The sequence below is a fragment of the Protopterus annectens genome, chromosome 3.part0 (assembly GCF_019279795.1).
Source record: "Protopterus annectens isolate FY-2018-M chromosome 3.part0, PAN1.0, whole genome shotgun sequence".
NCBI lineage: Eukaryota > Metazoa > Chordata > Ceratodontiformes > Protopteridae > Protopterus > Protopterus annectens.
Window position 1 is genome coordinate 1,287,794,090 of NC_056731.1, and position 22,034 is coordinate 1,287,816,123.

General features: G+C 40.9%; 1 protein-coding gene across 1 annotated transcript in view; it reads right to left on the reverse strand.

Annotated features, from left to right (window-relative positions):
- The window catches only part of CDH2 (cadherin 2), a 1,080,070-nt gene that overhangs the window by 628,326 nt on the left and 429,710 nt on the right, over positions 1–22,034 (reverse strand). The window lies entirely within an intron of this gene.

The window sequence follows — 22,034 nt, forward strand, 5'->3', positions numbered from 1 at the left end:
CATCCACCTTTGCCACCTCTACTCCCTGCATCCTCACCATTCCTCTATCCTCCCTCTCATTCACACACATATATTCTGTCTTAGTCCTGCTGACCTTCATTCCTCTTCTCTCTAGAGCATATCTCCACCTCTCCAGGGTCTCCTCCACCTGTTCCCTACTCTCACTACAGAACATCATAGTCCACGGGGACTCCTGTCTGATCTCGTCTGTCAACCTGTCCATCACCACTGCAAATAAGAAAGGTTGTGCACACATCACTTACCATAATGCAAGCAATTCTGCTCACGAGATGTGCCCACATAGCTACTGTGTACCAGAAATCTTCCACCTCACATCTCATATACACAATGGACCACAAATCCCCCTGCCTTACTTTTTCACCTTCACCAGGCTGTTCAGAAATCAATAAAATGGGCTGTTCTAAGTCACAGATCACTGAAGAATAATTATGCAGTAAATATTTACCTAATTCCATTAATTACTCCAATTATTTAAAAGATGGCTGCAAATTCAGAATAACTGCTATATCACCAGAGGTCTGCAAAGTACCTCTTAACATGATCACTGTTCCATGATAAAGAAAACCTAAGAGGTTTTGTTCTGTTTACTTTCTATTTACAACACACACACACACACACACACACACACACACACACACACACACACACACACACACACACACACACACTCACACTCACTCTCTCTTCTAAACAAAAACATCCAATGACAAACACAAGGAAACTATACACCACTTTATTGGCAACACCAAACTGCAAAATTACAATAAAAAACAGAAGTACAAATGGCAGTTAACAAAGCACAGAGTGACCTAAAGATAAACAGGAAATAGTAATGAAAGAGGACATGACAACCAGGACAGTGTGAGCAAGTCTGACGTTAAAATACAAGGCTGCTTGATAAACAGCACTAAAGATCCGTTAGTGGACCCTCTCCTACAAATATTCACCCGAGCTTTTCCACTCACTTTGTCCATAAGGTATGGCATACTGCAGTTCTGATTCCTCTTCACAAGAATTGCCCCACCATTGACCCCCAGAATAACAGACCCATTAAACTGATGAGCCTGCTCTGCAAGGCCATGGAGCGGGTCATAACAGACCTGATAAACTGTGATACAAAACATCTTATAAAACGTCACCTCCAGTCTTCTTTAATCAAGCTGGTAAATTTTTTGACAGTAATCTCATTGTACACATGGTACACCTTGACCTTGCCATGGCATTTGATACCATGCACATACTATCATTATCAGCAACTTATACGCACTCCAAATTGATTCCTATGTACTTAGATGGACAGCTAATTGGCTGAGGGGTAGAACCCATATTGTGAAGGTGGCAGATGCAGCCTCAGACAGCATGAAAGTAACCAGTAGGGTATCACAGGGCTCTGTGCTAGGACCTCTGCTATTCAGAATATGCTTCTCTGGTCTTCAAATCAAAAAACAGAAACTCAGGTTAACCAATATGGCGACAACTGTAAACTCATGGTTATACTTAAAGCCCCTTCTGATATGCAGAAGCTATAAAGTAAACTTACACATGTTAATAGCTGGTGCACTGAAAATGGGCTAAAACTATATCCTAAAAAACACCATACTGTTGTATTTGGCAACAACCCCTCCACCCAGCTTACAGTACTGGAAATACCCCACCCCCACTCCAAAATGAAGGTGCTGCAAGAGACCTTGGGACATGGATAGATAACTCCCTCTCCTTTGATCATCACGTTGAAACAGTGGTCAGAAAATCCTACTATCTGACACAACTGATCCTAAAGGGTATTTCTTCCAGATCCAAAGATATCCTTTCCCCCTCTACATTCTGCACTGATCAGGTCTATCACAGAATACAATGCCCCTTTTGGAAATTTTCTTACTAAACATATCAAGCAGTTTGATAGACCCCCAAAAGTCTTAACAAAAAATGAACATGGGCCTAAAGGACTAAGCTATTAAGAGAGGCTGGAAACCTTGCCTGGTATTCAGTGTGTTACAGACTTCTTAGAAGAGATCTGTATCCCATTTTCAAGGTCATAAGGGATCCAGCACTCCAAGGCCTCTTATTCTTCCACAAATTAAACAGTCCAGCGAACACTAGAACCAGAGATTTGAAACTGATTCAGCAAATAAAAAATCACAACATACAGACAGATATGTCATGCAACAACTACCCCTCCTCTGAAGAAAACCTCTTCAGACCAAGAAGTGTGACAGACTATCTTCCATTAAGAAGGAACTGGACAGTTGAATGGGTATTCATAAATTCACCACCAGTACGGCTGACCTACTGCTCCTTAAAAATGGAAGTAAGATCTAAGTGTGGGTACTGGCAAGGCGCAAATAGCCACATGTATCAGCTGTCTTGTACATTTTATGATTCTGTGACTCCACTGTCTGGCTCACCAGTTATACAGATGACTGCAAACTTAGGAGCATTAACCTTAAACCAGATGATACCACTTCCCTTCAACAGCACTTAACTTTATACACAAATGGTGTGGCTGAAATGACTGCCTTTATTTATTTATTTATTTGTGTATTTGTAGTTTGTTAACCGAGAAAGTCCATTGGGCCACATTGAGCCCTTTTTCAATGGAGGCCCGGGGAGAAAAACTCCAATTACATTCAAAATTATATTGCCGGTTAATACAAGAAAGTATATACAAAAATTCGAGCAGTTAGTACAAAAAACAAATAATATTGGCAGTTAATACAATTATAGGAGAGGAAGCTCCACGTACAACACAAAATGTGTTGGCAGTTAAAACAGTTACAGGAGAAAGCTGCAAGACACATTCACATTTACTGGGAGTTAATACAATTATTGTAGCAACATGTTGTAGTGAAACCTAAAAGCCTTTAAAGTCAAAAAGTATAGTATTCTGGCATCTGGGATAGACAGCAATTAAAGGGTGGCAAAACAGTAAATAAACCAGAATCCTCATCGATGATGACCTTTCACGTGATACTCATATAACTAGTACCATCTACAAAGCATATGGAGTTGCCCATCTGATCCTTCACAGGGTTGAGAGCTATGTTAAAGAAAACTAATTATATACTACTGCAGCCAGCCTGTTCTGTAACTTTACTCACACCTCATCTGGCGCAGAGGAAGGTAAAACCAGCAAAATGAAAAGCTCCAGCAAGTAAATATCGAGCTCAGTATGTAGTAATAAAATCACAAAAAAAAAAAAAAAAACAGCCTTAGTTCATCTCTGTATAACACTGACAAAGACTAGAAGTATGGATAGGACTGACCATGATGGAATGCCTCCAAACTCTCTCTTTTTCTCTGGGCCCAGGTAAAGGCCAGACCTCAAGGATAACATAATCTACTTAAAGAAAGTGCTGTTCCAGAAGGAGTCAATGCAGACTAGGGCTCCAAAGTTTTGGCTGACTCAGAGACAAAAACTAAAATGCCTGAATCCCATGTCAAAATAAGTAGGGAAGAAGCCCTGCGTCACCCAACTCAGGTTCAGACAACAAGACAGTGAGCAAGTGATTGTTAATGAAGAATTTGTTTCAGTCACATACTTGTGCAGGACAGGAAGAGCCCTGTGCTAGTCCAGCTGCTGGAATTGAACTGCATTCACTTTCTGAACAAAGTAATTTGATAATCACATCGCCACAGTAGTCAGGAAATCCTTCTAAGTGGCACACCTCATCACAAAAGGTTTCTCATCCAGGAAAAAAGAGGCCATTGTTCCCCTCTACTCGTCACTCATTAGACCCATTATAGAGTGCAACGCCCCTTTTGGTATGTACCTGACAAGACATCTACAACAACTGGAAAGGCCGCAGATATACCTCACAAAAAGGATTACCGGCCCCAAACAAATGCCCTACGCAGACTGTCTCAAAAAACTCCAGCTTTACTCCGTCGCATATCGCCTACTCAGAGGCGATCTCTGCCTAACATACAAAGCTATGTCAAACCCAGAGCTGTTGGACATGCTCCACTTAAAGAAATCACAATCCCCCCGAGCTACACGCTCTAGGGACCTAAACCTTGTCACTACAATAAACAGAACATGCTGGAGGGATAAATTCCTGTCCCAGAGACCTCCCATACTCTGGAACAAACTACCTAGCTATATCAAACAAAGCTCCTCATTAGCACTCTTCAAGAAAAATCTTGATGACTGAATGTGAAACAGAACATTCACCCTGGGGATCACCTCTGTGGCTTTGCTTGACAGGAGCACAGGAAAATAACTTTCCTAGGTGGCGAAAGCCAGGGTACCTTTTTGGCTAGGCTTATATAGGCCCTAGGGCCAACAGCCTAGTACCTACCTATGAACCTATAATGCACCCAAAGATCCAGGCCCCAGTAACAACGAAACAAGCACTCTCATGTTTGTACTCTACCACAGGCTCACCTGTGATTCCTCCTTAATTCCCTTCAGTACTCTCAATCTATGACCAAATGACTCAAAAGAGGGACTTCCTAAAATGAGGATGTGCAGCCAAAAAATTAAAAAAACAAGATTCAAACACCCAGGGTGAGAATTCGGGAGGTGCTTTTCTCAGGTTTTAAATTCCCATCACAGAAATGAATAAAATGAGGAGAAATTAATCACCCCCCCCCCCCCCAAGGAATCAGGACAATCCCCACCCCAGCAGACCTGATAGATTGCATACTATAGATACCTACTTCTAAGAGGCAATGTCCACAGCCAAACCTACAGGCAGAGTATCAGGCCAAACTCCAGTCTACATGCCAACAGCCTCCATGAACTCTCACACAAGCCTTTTGAAAAGCCTTTTTTCAGCATTCTTCGCAAATTCATAATTTTCAACAAGAAACAAACGGTGTATGTGAATTTGGCAGCTTTTTACCAGAATCAGCAAAGACTAAGATCCAGCTGTGACAGTGTGAAAAAAGAAACCAAGCATGGAGGATTAGTGCATTATATAATGAATGTAGGGCATAATGATGTGCAAAATCTCAGGTGTGTGTCAGTCCCAAATATGAAAATCTGTGGGGGAAAAGCTGTTCAATGCTGACTACAAGAGCATATAATACAACCACTGAACAATTAAGGAAGAGTCCTCTGTGCTAGATTATGGAAGCCTGTCAACTACACTTTCAGCTGAACAGAAAACAAACACTATAAAAAAAAATTGTAACTATTATGGGTTTTACTGTCATTGTCTCTCTGCAGTTGACGTAATCCTGACTATACTGAAATTCTAAGATACAGTCATTTTTTCGGCAAACTACACAATACTTACAGATACTGTCTCAGCTAGGTAAGTGTTTATTTTATTTTCTTTACTAATATAATTTTCCTCACCCGATACTTTACCATCAGGAAATATATGAAAAATAATCAAAGCTGAGCTGTTCACCGGGGAGATGCCCAACACAGAACCATACCATTTTGGATTTCACAGCACAGGAAAGCTGTAGGGTAGACAGAATATCATTCACTCACAAAAGAACAAAACAGCACTCTCTTTTCAGTGCCTATGCTGACTTAAAAATCTCCTAACAGCAGTTGTACAAAATATTGACATACACCTGCAAGGAAAATGTGACCAAAGTTTTAGGCTAAGCTCTTCATAGATGAATACTATGAGAAGCAATTTAATTTCATAATTGAAAGTCAAATGCAGTTTTAAAAACTCCTAGCCATCTCAACGTTATTGCAAATTGCATTACTCTGGTGATCAACAGCAGCAATGCACTAATTAGTTACAAGGCTTTCATTTTAATGATGCTTTATGTCAAGACAGTGCCATTTTAATAGATCAAAGTGTGCATGTAATCAATCATTTGATCTGCACTTTAAGGACAGAACTGGAGAGAAGATTTGCATTACTAGGTCAAGCTTACATCTGTGTCCACTGAAAAAGTAACAGCTTTTCCTCTCCTAATTTGCTGCTGCCGTGGAAACATGCATCTAAGCAGCACCTAAAATCAGGAGTCTGACTGGATAGAAGCAAACAGCACTAGTTCCATCTGTTACATACACACACACACACACACACACACACACACACACACACACCAGGAAATAAATATGAAAAGCAAAAAACACTTTTGTTGCCAAAAAACTCAAAGTGATTTTCCAATGTTTTCTAATCTAACTTTTGCACTAAGTCACGTGCTGCAAAAAACTGCCGAACAGCAACCCATTAGGGAGCATTTTCTTATATTTCAACAAGAAAAAACATTTTTTAAAAAATATGACTTCCATGCACTGACACTATTGAGGAATAACAGTAAACTTTATTTTTAGAGACATCAATGTAAGAAAAAACGTGTTACTTCCAGTGACTTAGTGGACGTACCACGACATATGAGCGAAGGTGTTTTATTAAAGTCCATGGATGCAACACGTTACCCTAAGATAAATGCTAAATTTATTTGAGTCATGGTTTAAAAAAAGTTTACAAACTTTTTTATTAAAAAAAAACAGTCCAAATGCATAGGTTTATAGGTTCATAGGTAGGTACTAGGCTATCTGCCTGAGGACATTTATAAGCCTAGCCAGAGTGTGTCGGCTTTTGCCGCCCCATTGATTAATTAACTGAGCCTCTGTCAAGCAAAGCCAATGAAGTGATCCTAGGGGTGTATTTTGTGTTACCCATCCACTCATCAAGGCTTCTCTTGAAGAGTGTTAGTGAGGGGCTCTGCCTAATGTAGTTAGGAATTTTGTTCCAAAGCATGGGGAGTCTTTGTGACAGGAATCTATCCCTCCAGCATGTTCTATTTATTGTTGTGGTGAGGTTTAGCTCACTAGAGTGCTTGGCTCGCAGTGACTTGGATTTCTTTAGGTGGAGCATGTCCATCAATTCTGAGTTGGACATGGCTTTGTAAGTCAGGCAGAGATCACCTCTGAGTAAGCAATATGTCACTGAGTACAGCCGGAGTTTTTTCAGTCGGGCTGCATAGGACATATGTTTGAGGCCAGTAATCCTCTTGGTGAGGTGCTTTTGTGGTCTTTCCAGCTGTTGGAAGTGTCTTGTGAGGTACATCCCAAATGGGGCATTGTACTCTATGATGGGTCTGATGAGTGACGAGTAGAGGGGCACTATAACCTCTTTATTTCTAGATGTGAACCCCTTAATAATTAGATGGGCCACATAGAAGGATTTCCTAACTACTTTGGCAATATGATTGTCAAAGGAGAGATTACTATCTACCTGGGTCCCCAGATCTCTAATTACCTCTTCTGTATTAAGGGGGCTGCCGCCTATGTGGTAATTCATGGGTGTTTTGTTTTTCCCAAATGGGATGACTATGTATTTTTTGGCACTTAGCTTGAGGCCATGACTTTGACACCAGGTGTCTGTCTCAGTAAGGCCTTTTTGAAGGATGTCCGTGTCAGCCGGAGAGTCAATTATGGCTCCCAGTTTGCAGTCATCGGTGAACTTGGTTAGCCATAGTCCTCCTGTGTTTGCCTGTACTTCTGAGAAATATATGCCGAACAGTAGTGGTCCCAGAACCGAGCCTTACGGGACACCACTTGTGACTGGTTTAGAGTCGGACCTGGAGCCCGCTATTTTTACCATGTGAATTCTGTCTGTAAACCAGTTGGCAACCCATCTTGTGACGTAGGGGTTTACGTTCAGGCTGGTGAGTTTTTCTATAATACCCGAGTGAGGAATGGTGTCGAACGCCTTGGCGAGATCAAGGTAGGCTGTGTAAACCACCTTTCCCTCGTCTATGGCCTTGGTGACTGTCTCAAAGAAGTCAACCAGGTTTAGTCGGCATGATCTGCCCTTAACAAAGCTGAACTGGGACGGGTCAAGTGTTTGGAGGTTCCCAATGTCTTTGTTAATGAGTTCCATGATGATGTGCTCCATAGCCTTGCAAACCAGGCTAGTCAGGCTTATGGGGCGATAGTTACCAGGGTCAGTTGTGGAACCTCCTTTGTGGAGCGGAATAACCGTTGCTCTGCGCTATTCTATGGGCACGTAGCCTGTGGAGAGGCTGAGGTTGAACAGCGTGTTTAGGTGGGGGGTTAGTTCATTCTGTAGTTCGTGCAAGACGCAGCCTGGGACACCATCTGGCCCCATTGATGCTGTGTTTTTGGCTTTTGAAAGGGCTGTTTTCACCTGTGCTTCTGTGATTTCTGGGACACTACACTTTTCTGGTATTGTTGTGGGCCCTTTTGAAGGTGAGAGGGAGGAGAAGTTTGCACTGAATCTATCTGCCAGGATGTTGGAAATATCAGTAGGTTCAGTATATTTTGTGCTATTTTGCACTAGCTCAGAGCATATCTAAGAGTTGCCACTTAAATTCTTGACATAGCTAAAGAAGGCTTTGTGGTTATCTTTTGAATCCTTGGTTATTTTTCTTTCGAAGTTAGCCTTGGATGACTTTATGAGGGACCTTTGTTTCTTACTGATACTGATCAGGGATGTCTTTCCTTCTTGGGAGTTGCTTTTTTTCTGAACTAGTTTCCTCCTTTTGTTGTTTATGGCAGGGGCCCACCAGACTGGTTTCCTCTCTTAGTGGAGTGAGTCTTGGTTTTGCTATGGATGGCACGATCCATGCATCCTTGTAGGTGCTCATAGAGTGCAATTGTAAAGGATTCTGCATCTTGGGCAGTGTTACCTTTAGCGTGGGGGCTGTGAAACTTACCACCTCTGCCTTAAGTAAGGTGAAGTTTGCTTTAGAAAAGTTTTTCACTGTGGTTTCCTTGGTTGGGAGTGGTGGTGGGGTGTGGACATCCAGGGTGATTAGTTTATGGTCTGATCTAACCAGTGACGGGTTGACATACGGTACGGAACACCTGTCGCCCATGTTGGTGATGACCAGGTCCAATATGTTGTGGCCTCTGGTAGGGGGAGTTTACCAGCTGATCCAGGGCATTTGAGTTGATAAATTCCAGGAAGTGGTGAGCCTGGGAGTTCGTACTCAAGTAGTTTTCCCAGTTAATGGTAGAGTCATTGAAATTGTCCAATATCAGGGTGTTCTGTAGGACCTTCATGTTTTCCAGTGTCTCCAAAAAGGCGGAGTGGTGGTCCTGGGTCATGGAGGGTAATCTGTAGCAGGCCACAATTTGCATTGCAGATTTGCCTGATGTTAGCTGCACATGGATGATCTCAGAGGTATCATGCTGCGCCACTAACCTGGAGGTGTGGGTATCCTTGATGAATATGGATACACCCCTTCCTTTTATGTTTCAGTCCGTGTTCTGTGGCCGAAATGTGTGGTATGAGTTATAGCCCAGTAGTGCTGGAGTGCTCTCAGGAGCCTTGAACCAGGTTTCAGTTACTGCACAGATGTCGATGTTCTCCATCTTAGGAGTGCTTCGAGCGCATGCATTTTGAGATTTAAACTCCTGGCACTGAGTAACATAACCCTCATTTTTTTACTTGTTTACGGAGGCGGGTTTGAATTTTGAGCCTTGCCTAAAAAAGGCACTATGGGAGCAGCAAGAGCCTTGGCCAGTATTCGAAAGCCATGGGGTGACAGGTGCAAGCTGTCTCTTGTGAAGCAACGCGGCTTGTCGAGCATGTCATCCCAGGCTGACAGACACTGGATCCCCTTTGAATGACACCAGAAGCTTAGCCAATTGCTGAAATTGATCATTTTTTCTTTCTACTGAGGTATCACTCTTGGTGAGGGCAGGATGCTACTCAGGGTCAGGGTCATACCCGCCTGGGCTACATGATCAGAGAGCTCTTCCATGTCTCTTTTCATGCAGTTCAGGGAGGTAAGTCTCAGGTCATTCACACCAACATGAACAATGACAGAGTCATATTTGTACTTGTTCTGGAGTGACCTGAGTGCTTGTGTTATGTGGCGGATTCTGGCTCCCGACAGGCAGCTAACAGTAACCTTCTCCTTGTCCAGCCTAGTGAGTGGGGCGTCAGTGTGACTGACTATTGAGTCACCTATTACTAGTTTGTTAGGTATGTTATTTTGCCTTAAGGGCTGTGATTGTGCGGCACATTGATTTTGTGTTTTATGTGTTGTCTGGTTTGTGACGGGAGGTGCAGGTTTTGTGGGTGTCAGCTTTGGAGCTCTCTGATGCTTTTGCAGGTTTTTATTTAGAGCCTCTGAGTATGATTTACTGTATTTATGTGTATTTTTTGCCAGTGCTGGTTTAGTAGGTCTATGTGAGGCTGGAGGTGTGGTGCAAGTGTTAACCTTCTCCTCATGACTGTCTGTTCCAGTCTTGGGTGGAGAGACCTTAGCCTCCAGTTTGGCTGTATAATTGCATCTCTCGCATATGTTAGTGTTTTGTGGTAGGAGGAGAGGGCTGTCTGTGTACATGAGGCAGTTGTAACATTGCCTCAGGATACCCAGATTCACCAGCTGGACTGGAGAGTACACCTGAAGTTGCCATTTGGTCATGCCTGAATAGTAGGGTGAGCTGCTTGGTTGGTGAGGGGTGGATAAAGACACTTGTCCTGCTGGGCAGTCAAGTGTCAGGGTATATTAGTGCTTGCTATTAGGTCTGAGCAAGTGCTGGACTGTAGGATGCTTTTTGAGTGCTTAGGTTGAGAGTTAGACTAGTTTCAAGTGAAAAACTGAAGAGGAGACTTAGTGGAGCCGGGAATAATTTAACCCTAGCTAACCGTGCAAACACGGTTTTTAAACTACTAACTTCTCGGCTGGAACCACTCCTCCAGGAACAGATGGCTGCTCAAAGTTCCCCTCTCTCACAGGTGAACAGAGCAGAAACTTGTAATACCACCCTGAATTCAGCACTAGCATGAAAACTGGACTATACTAGCTTAGAAAGGTGGGAAACAAGAATTTTTTTTTTTTTGAAAAGATAAGGCAAAAACAGTAAAAAGTACATTAAAACAGCTTTAAACGACTACAAGCAATCAGAAAAGGCTATCACACTTTAGTGTGTAGCCTACAATAGTTAAACAATTTATTTAAACAAAAACAACTTTTTAAAAGTGCAGGCAGTCAAATAAGTACAATATGTGAAAAAAAAACAAGCTTTTAAATCACAATAAGTGCTGGAAAATCAGCGTTTAGGCAGAAAACAGTGAAGTACAGCAAGAAAATACAGAAAACTGATATTCAATCACTCCAAAGTCTCTCTTTTAAGCTAGAAGGATTGTATCAGTTTAAGGCTTTCTAGTGCTTTCTAGTAGGTTAGTTACAGGAAAGATGGGAAACAAGTGCAGATGTGGTCTTTTAAACCAGAAAGTTGAAAGAGATGGACAACTTCCCGAATGATCAATAAACTACAATTCCTGGGCCAAGAACCACTCCTCTTGTGGTAGACAGGCTACCTAGTACTTACCACTCCAACTGATAAGCTAGAAGGCTGCACTCCAACACAAAGGCTTGGGGGGCTCAGAAGCTTACAAACAGTCCTGGATAGAGCATATCTGTACTTGGACTACACTAGTTATGGGAAAGGTGGGGATTAAGCGCAAACACGGGCTTTAAAACCAGAAAGTTGAGAGAGATGGAAAAAAACTGCCCAAACGGCCAATAAACTAAAATTTCTGGGCCAGAACCACTCCTCTTGTGGTAGATAGACTACCTAGTGCTTACCATTCCCACTGATAAGTTAGAAGGCTTCCCTCCAACACAGAAAGGCTTGCGAGTCTCAGACGCTTACAAAGAGTCCAGGATACAGCAAATCTATACCTGGACTAGACTAGTTACAGGAAAGGTGGGGAACAAGCGCAAACGCAGACTTTTAAGCCAGCAAGTTGAAAGAGAAGGAAAATTGCCTAAATGGCCAATAAACTACAATTTATGGGCCAAAACCCACTCTTCCCGAGGTAGATAGGCTACTTGACGCTTACCACTCCCACTGATAAGCTAGAAGGCTTCCCTCCAACACAGAAATGCTTGGGGGGCTCAGAAACTTACAAAGAGACCTGGATACAGCAAATCTGTACCTGGACTAGACTAGTAACAGGAAAGGCAGGAAACAAGCACAAACACAGGCTTTTGAATCAGAAGGTTGAAAGATATGGAAGAGCTTCCCAAATGGCCAATAAACTATAATTTCTGGGCCAGAAACCTCTCCTCCTGTGGTAGGCTACCCAGTGCTTACCACTCCCACTGATAAGCTAGAAGGCTTCCCTCCAACACAGAAAGGCTTGTGGGGCTCAGGAGCTTAAAAATAATCCTGGATACAGCAAGTCTGTATCTGGACTAGATAAATTACAGGAAAGGCAGGAAACAAGCTAGGAATTTTTTTTTTTTTTTTTAAAGAAAAGCAGCTAAAACAGCAGTAAATACAATTCAAATGTAGTGCAGGCTAGCACACGTGTATCAATATTACGGCAAATACAGTTTAAATGCAATTAAATTAACAAATGATTAAAAAACAAGTGCGGAAGGCATTAAATTAGAAGGCTACTAACAAGCAGTAATAAGTGCAGAGTAAGAACAACTGAACAGATAGCACGCAGAACAGCAACTAAGACAGTTACAGTAAGAGCAGCTGAATATATATATATATATATATATATATATATATATATATATATATATATATTTTTTTTTTTTTTTTGAGGGAGGGAACACAGCAGGATTAAGAGGCCACAGGGGTTGTCCTTCACAAATGCTCTCTTTGTACACAGTAGGAGTGCCTGAAATCAGAATATGACCTCACTGCCCTCAAAGTGAGCAAATGAGATAGGCCCAGAAGGAGTATCCAAATACAAACTTACAAGAGGGGCAGGCAGTTTCAAAGTCACCAAGATTAACACCAAAACGAGAACAGGGAGGGTGGGTGAGATAAACACAGTGGAGACAACAAGAGACAGAAACAATACAGCACTACTATAAATAATAGGCAAGTGTATAAATACAGCACAGTGCAAATTAAGCTGCAAAAAGTGTACTTATCAGTTTGGAATAGATTTCAACTTTGCAGCTCACAGCAAATCTATCAGCTTTCCAGCAGTTGACAAAAATGCATAACTATAGATAACAGTAAAAATGCACTACAGCATTTGACTCATCAAGTCATTGTCAATGTCCCCCTTTACTCAACCCTCATTAGGCCAATCATTGAGTATTATGCCCATTTGGCATGTATTTGTCCAGATACATGCAACAACTGGACCGCCCACAGAGATACCTTACTAAAAGGATACAAGGCTTAAACATGATGTCCTATATGGACAAACCCAAAGCCGTCACTATACTTGGTATCCTACAGACTGCTAAGAGGTGACCTGTGTCCAGCATACAAGGCATTCTCTGACCCATTACCGACATACTTACTGCACAGCAACAAGTCAAATGGCATCAATATTAGAAGATCTAGAGATCTAAACCTCTTCTGCAACTTAAAAGAATAGTTTGGAGGGACAGGTATATCTTGCAGAGGCTACCGCTGCTGTGAACAGACTCCCCATTCACATAAAACAAAGTTCATCCCTGCCCACATTCAAGCTCAACTTAGACTTATGGATGGGAAACAGAAAATTCATCCCAGGACTGCCCTCTGTACTACTAATGGACACAGGCAGCTCCTAAACACTTTATCTCATGCATGGGTCCCGTCAAATTACCTGTGTTATAATCCCAGTTATTCTGATTATTGCTAATATATCATTATCGACCATGGGATGGGTAAAGCCAACCTATAACCAATTGAGATAGGTTATTCCGAGCAAAAAAAGGGAAACTGGCTAAGCTTAAAATGGCCCTTAGGGTCAGCTAGCCTAGTACTTTTCTATGAACTTATCTTGACATTAGAAAATCACTTCAACCACTATAAAGGCTATTCTGTGAACTAGTGACTAAAAGTATTTACCCAACAGTGAATTTTTTTTTACAATTTCAGATGTTTCTTTTGTAGTCACAATGCTTTCTGCAGTATAATAAGTAAAATGATCAGCTATGTACAGGCACCATACATCTGACTCTAAAACATGCAAGTTTATGGTAATGGTTTTATTGTATCTTGAAGTTAATGGTAGTCCAACAGTTGGCCAAGTCTTAGGCTTACTACATTTTGTGCATGTCATAAACTCATAATTTTTTTCTAAAACTTCTTTAAAACGCACATACATTTGAAATATACCCTGCACGAGATAACCATCATGGCCTCTGAAGTTTTAAAATTATTATTTTTTTCTTCTTTGCTTCAGTTATGTCTTCTGAGAGGTTCTTAATGAATTGTTGAGTTACCTCATCTAGATGACCCCCTGACCAAACTCTCATACACAAACCGTATGTTATACATGTGTATTTACGCATGTATATGCACACACGTGTATACATACACACCCTACGGTCACTCAACCACAGACAGAAGTGAAAACCTGAAAACTTGAATCACTGACAGATTACTGGTGGTGCTGTGACATAACAAACTGATAGTGCCCCTCTGTGACAAACATCAATCAACGGGTTGCACGTCTGTATACTTTCTATCTTGACATCACTGGGCATGAGCAAGGAGCTTAAGGCACATACAGGAAAATCTCTGAATTTCCCAGGCAGCTGATAGCACCAATCCTAGTGTGCTCAAACCTAGAGGCTTCAATGGTGAAAGGGAAAAATCAGAGCAAAAAATGTGCAAAAAGTGAAGGTATCAGAAATGCTTAATAATAAGAACACAGAATTAAATTTATATAAAGCATGTACATGTACTACACAAACTGCCTTGCACTGTCCCTCTGAAAATGACCTTACAGCATTTCCCAGCAATTACCGTAAAAATAAAGTAGGCTGCATCTTGTAGGCTACAGCCTGAGTTCTACAACTTCCACTTCTAAGCTATGTTACAATCCACCCTCCATTGTTGTTAACCTTGTGACACCCCAACACTGAACCAGTAATCAAGGAGTCTCAATCCTCACCAATGGCAACAGTGGGGCACACACACACTGGGAGGATGACAAGTACACACACAGTAAAGTGCAATTTTCCTTAAGAGCACATAGAGATCACAGTCAGTCTGGGGCTGGTTTTGCCCTCTTTCTCCAGACCCCCAATAAAACTCCCCACTAGCACAGCTATAGAGTTGATATCGCAGCTGAGTGGCCAAACTAAGACTTCCAGTACCCTCTCGGTCCAACCAGTGCTTTGTGTCCCTGCTCAAGAAGCTGACACATACACACACATACATACATACATACATACACACACACACACACACACACACACACACACACACACACACACACACACACACACACACACACCTGGGAAAGGCTGACACAAGTTTACCAGCTATGCCTCCTTCTGCCCAGACTATAAGGTAGTTTTCACTGCCACCAGCCAGCTCATCAGCTACTTTAAGGCCCTTAGCAAAGGGTGTCCAATCTTAATGTGTAATGTTACTATTAATCCAAATGGTAATTTGACCAAGAGACAAGGCTATTAGGAGTGGCCCACAGTGTCACCAAATACAGATATGCAAGTACTCTGGGAGCATAAATATGTCTCACAAATATCAGCCACAATGATAGGTTTAAATATATTTAATAACAAATAATAAAAGAACAAGACAATACTCAGTAAGTAAGTAATCTGTTACACCAGAGTTCAAAATCACAGGAAATATTTAAAATAACATTGCAGGTCAGTTTCAAATAAATAAAGAAAACATCTAAGCTATACTTTACTATAATTCTATCTGAATCTATAAGAGTCACTGTGCCCTAAAAACTTACTTACAGAACAACAAGCAGGCAGAATTAGTGAGTGGATGTTTCCAGGTCAAAGACAAAATACAAAATGCCCATATCTCACTTATTGCTGCTGGGATACTTGTAGGATGACATCACTTTTGTTTTGCCATCTATGATCTGACTATCCCGGGTGAAAACCCACATTGCTAGAAACTGCCAGCAGTTTAGCATCTTCCTGTGAAAAATACATATCTCTCACATCTTTGCAACTGCTGGAAGACATAAAACAATAAAACACTTACAAAGCAATGCAGAAGGCACCCTAGTTCTAGACATCCTGTCTCCTTGCTGCATCAAAACTAACGTTTATAGCACAATCATAAAACAATTTAATTTCAACTATTTTCTTGAAGTTTTGCAAGTTAACCCTCTGTGGTCTACTTCCCAGTGTTAAAACACATACATTTACACAATTACGACAGTTCATATACATTTCTGTTCTAATCCAGCAGGGTACACTGTGGTCACACCTCTAAGCTCAGTACTATACAAACCCTTTTCACATACACTTCTGTGCCAGCAGTTTGATATACACATAACAGACAGTTCTAACACAGTGGTACCACAAATAATTGCATCATGCTGACATTCACAAATGACATATAACTATTTTCAAAATTCCAGACAGCTGGGCTGGTAGTATCTCCGTCTATCACACTTATATATAAATCATATTAATATTCACAAATTACATATAATTATTTACAAAATTCCAGATAGCTGGGCTGGCAGTATTTGCTTTTGTGACAAACCTTGTTCCAGAGTTATTTCTCCCACTTTAATAATCTGGCGGTTGATAAGTATTCAGAAAGCTTTTTCACTTCCTCCTGTTTTCCTGTTACAGACGTTGAAAGTCCTAACATTAGTTTCCCCATAAATCTAATGCTGTTGCAGTTGCAATAAAGTTCTATCATTATTTTCACATTTAAATCTATGTTATTTCAGAAAAAAAAGTTTCAGCCTGCATCACCTAGACTAGACAGTAGAAATTCTGTAGCTTTTATAGTTTGTCAGAACCTACAATTTTACACCATGAGGATGTCTTGCCGAGGTTGGTAAAGGGCTAAAAACAGATAAAATAAACCTATTTTACCAGGAGTTTGTTGTTGTAGAAATAGGTTACTTTATCTTTTACTGACCTCAGCAAGACAGCCTAGCTCATGATGTAAAATTGCTACGTCATGCCTCAGAACACCCCTGATGTACATTACTGACACAGTTACACACACATCCTGGAAGGCATTAATGAGTTTAGAGAATGGGCTGTCTGTAAAACTGTTGTGTTTTACTTATTTTTTTTTATTACTACATTATTATTATTTTTTATATAGTTTTGACTGTTAAACAGTTCCTCCGCCTAAAGTTCAAACTTGCTGTAGTATATATATAAAAGGCGTTGGAAGAAGTATTTTACATCTAATACATAAGACTTTCAGAAATATCCTGATGTTTACTTCATTTTTTGTTCCCTTACTCATAAAATTTGTGGTTTGCTGGCAATCATTGGGGACTGAAGTCATATAATGACATACATTTGAGTTTCTGACTTTATTTCCTTCAGAAAATGCATACTAAAACAAATTATTTTATTCTAGCAACCTTTTAATTTTATAACAGCAATGTTTAAGATCTGTTCCTATTTTTGAGACTTTGTCTTCCCTTTCTTAGGCTTTATACAGACTTCTTGAAAAGTGCTGCTTAGTGAGTGTAAAACTATAGCTCAATCAATCTCACTCTCATTTTCACTTTCATGTACACTTTGTTTATTTTATTTATTGCATTTGTTAGGTAAAGTCTACTGGGCCTAGGTGAGCCCATTTTCAGTAGAGGCCCAGGGAGAAAAGCTCCACATAACCTTAATAGTACATCCAAGAAAAAGCACAATGTACAGTGTATATACAGTCTCAATGCATGGAAATAAATATTAAACACAATGGTACAAGTTATTTACAAACATTACACATCAACACTGTGTACAGTTGGATCACTGAGGATGGAGTTAGTCAGGTAGGGTACCAGTTTTGATTGTTACTTGCTTGAGTTTTGTAGGCATAAGCAGTTGAATTTAGCAAGTCAGAGAGAGCTCCTAAGTAGTGATATTGTAGAGAGATATAGTAGTTGATCAGGTGTTAAGCGGTACTATTTTGGCACAAGTACATTTCCAGAGAGAGAAAAGAGGTGTGATCTGAGAGACTTCTTAAAGACAGCAGGATTACTGACTGCTCTGCTAAAAGGTGGGAGGGCATTCCATAGTTTTGAGACAGTAAAAGATTACAGCATTTGACCAGCTGCACGGTTAGGTTTTTCAACTTTCAACATCATTGTGTTTTTGGATCTTAGCAGCCTGTTAGGGTGGTATGTAGTCAATAAAGAGGAGAGGGAGGGGCAAGCTGAAGGCTTGTATATGAGTTTATCTGCAGTGGTTAATTGTGAATAAGTGAGGTAGTGTGGGAGTTCCAGCCAGTTTAGTTGTTGTACAGATAAGCAGTGGTGTGCTGAGTTTTTTGAATTTGTTACAAATTTGGCAATCTTATAATACGAGTCCAGTTTGGTTTCCAGGGACGACTGGATATTGATGAGGATTGGGGCACTGTACAGTAGAGATGGTAGCATGAAGGATGACGCTACAGCTTTTTTAACAGTAATATTAAGGTAGTATTTGTGTCTATAGAGGGTATCTAATTTTTTATGTGTTTTTTTTTATGCTGCTATGGATATGGAGGTCGAATGTTAGATTTTCATCAATAATTACTCCTAGCAGTTTGGTAATTGGAACAACTTCAATGAGAGTATTATTATGGAATTGGACAGACAAATCATTCTTGTTCAGAGTGGTAGTTTTTTGGGAGGAGTATTAGAAGTTTGGTTTTATTGGGATTTAGAGCGAGATAGTTGTTTGACATCCAAGTTTCGCTTGAAGTGAAAGCATTTTGGGTAAGATGTTCTAACTCAGACATACATTTGGCAGTACAGATGATTGTAGAATCATCTGCATATTGGATAACCATGCCATGGGTAATGGTGGTGTGGAAGTTGTTAATGAAGATACTGAAAAGGAGGAGACCTAGTATAGATCCTTGAGGTACACCTGCAGTTGTGTTGATAAAACGTGAAAGGGAGTGTTGCCATTTGGTGGACTGTTGCCTATTGGTGAGATAGCCTGAGAACCAGACTATACCACATGTACTGACAGACAGACATAAACACACTTTTATATATTTTTTTAATTTAATACTTGCTAACAAAAAAAGAGCTGCTTATGTACCACAAAATAATGGCAGCCAGTTTCATTGTAGTACGAGCATCACAGCAACTTAATAAGCTGCCATGAAGTGGTGGACTTGATTTTGCAGCAGGCATTACCTGTACATTAGCACCCTGGTGAAGAACATTTGTTTTCCAATCAGAGAAGCAATGTACAGGTCGCCCATTCTCTAAAGGGTTACAAACAAATAAAGTAAACCTACTTTAGTAAGAGTTTACTGCTGAAGAAATCTGTATATGAACACAGTACAGCTATGGTAGGAACTTACCATAACTGTGAATATCCATGTAGGTCCACTGTTGCAGCAGTGGTAACTGCCTGGAGCTTGATGTCTAAGCTGACTTCCAGAAATTTGCACCCCTTCCCCTCTTGACTATGTGGATGCCCTCACACCTGGACAACAGCATATCTGTGATATAAAAGGATGTCATCCCTCACCAGCTTTGATTTCTTCTTATCCTGGTTTTCATGTAGCTACACACTCTAGGGACCTAAACCTTGTCACCACAATAAACAGGACATGCTGGAGGGATAGATTCCTGTCCCAGAGACTTCCCATACTCTGAAGCAAGCTACCCATCTATGTCAAACAAAGTTCCCCATTAGCACTCTTCAAGAAAAATCTTGATAAGTAGAAGGGAAATAGGAAATACACCCCGCGGATCACTTTGGTGGCTCTGCTTGACAGGGGCACAGGAAAATAACTTTCTTGGGTGGCATAAGCCAGGGAACCTTGTTGGCTAGGCTTACTTAGGCCCTTGGGCCGATAGCCTAGTACCTACCTATGAAACTATGAACCTATGTAGTGAGATCTGAGACAATAGCACAAAAAACACCCTGAATAAAGTGGAACCCTAACCATGATACTCAACCAGAAGGGACATAATAAGCTGCCTCTCAAGGCATTAGGTCAACTGAGGGGTGAAATTAAAGACTAAGAAGGAATGGGTACCCAAACCAACCCTAAAGATACCCCAGGAAAGTAAAGGAAAAAGCCTCCCTTAAGATAGAAAGCATGCCCATAGACAACATATGCCTGAAGGGAAGGAGAGCTACACCCTAGAAAGCATGCCCATAGACAACATATGCCTGAAGGGACGAGAGCTATACCATCCAAATTGTCAGACTTAAGGTCATCACCTCGGTCTGCATGATAGATCTCTTGCTTCAGTTCAAGAGGTTTGTGTGTTGAGACAGCAGTAAAGGATATGTTCTTAGAAAATCATTATGAGGGAGTGCTGCCTTGGCCAAAGGGAAACCATAAGTAGTTCTTTTGGTTTGACGTCTATATCTTTTGCATTAAGCACTGAAGAACAGGAGGAAAGGTGTACAAAAACAGGCCAACAGAAAGAGAAACATCTGTTACCAAGACCTCGGGAAAAGTTGAACTTGTACAAAATTTTTGCAGCTGGTTGTTGTTTTCTGGAGAAGTACAAATGCTTATTTCTTACATGCCCCACCTGTGCAGCAGCTCCATAAAAACATACTTGTCTAACATCCACTCATGAGAGTACATTTCTGTTGTACTCAGGTGAGCTACAATGTTGTCAAGCAATGGAATAATAATAATAATAATAATAATGGGATATATATATATCCCTGAGGATCGTGCTGGCCTGCTGGGGGCCAAAAAACATGTGCTTCCATGGCTAGTCTGAATACAAAGTGAGAATGTGCACATCCTTGCTTTGCCAAACCATTGCAGTGTTGCCTCGGAGCATGTGCAAAATTCCACGTTTTAGGGCCTTGACAGCTAGAATCACTGCCATAATTTCCTTCACAATGAAAAGTCTTTTCTTTTGCAACTTGTCCCAAGACCCATGGAAGATCCCTGCATGAGGTCTCCCATCAAGCTGCATCTGTGGAGTCTGTGGTCAGTGTCTCAATGTCTGATCCCAATCTGAATCAGAGTCCCAGGTTTAAATTCAAAGGAAATGGGGGGTTCCAGAATATGTACATATCAATTTCATCTGTTTTTATGGTACTACTGTAGGCTCCTTGTGTGCAGTCTGGTTAAGACATCACCAGGAAGGAGGAACCCATGTATTAAATGTCATCAGAAATTCCTTTGCTCTAATGTGATGGTGCTGTGCAATGGAGTTGAAAATATTGGCCCAGGAGGTCACTTTAATCTGGGATAAAAACGCTTTCTGACTCAGTGCCTAGTTATACTCCCAGAAACAAGGTTTGCTGGCTGGGCAAGAGCTGGCATTTTGGAAGACAAGGAAAGTACCGAGTACTTCCAGGGTCTCCTCCAGAGTTGTTGTCCATAATAGGCTGTTACCCAGGTATGAGTAGATGAGAATCTCTTTGGTTCTGCAAAAGGCAATTACCTCAGTCATCCTGAAAAAAATACCATGTGTTCGGTTGACAAACCAAAGTGCAAACAGGTAAACTGGAAGTGGAATTCCCCTGCTTTGAATCTGAGTTCCTACCTGCCCACTTTGGCTATGGTTATGTGAAGACGGGTATCCTTCAGATCTAAAGCTTTAATGAAAACTTGGGGAAAGAGGAGAAGCAGAAAACCTGGCAATGATATAATTTTCTACTTTGCAACCTTTAAATCTTGTGTGGCTTTGACACATCTAACACTGGCTTCCAAGGGTCATTTATTTTCTTGGAACCAGGAACAATATTAAGCAGAACCATATGCCTTCTTCTAGTTGTGACACTCACACTATGTTCCCCTTGCAACAAGAGATCTTTAATAGGTGGCAGTAAGTGTTTTTTTTTCTCTGTACAATTGAGGGTTCATGACAATTTTGTTGGGAGTTTTTATGAAATATGATCTGTACCCTTTTGCTAAGATTGCCAGTAACCAGAAATCTTTTGTGATTTTTTTTCTAACTCTTTCACAAAAAGTCACAAGACACCTACCACATTTTGACTGATGAATTTTGGAAGAGGCAGGTGAGTTTAAAGGATGGTGAGCTGGGGATGGGATTTTGGGGGCTGGGCGAGGGACAAGTTCTGGTGAGTCACAGCCATTCTCTGTTGGGGTCATGGTCCTGAAGGTTTCCAGGCTTCACTTTCTAATATTGCAATTTTTTCTTGTTTTGGGCTCTTATCCACTTAAGTTGTTTTCCATTATTTTGCTTCCTGAGAGAGGGCCAGATTTTTGTGGGAAGATTCTCACAAAATGGGGA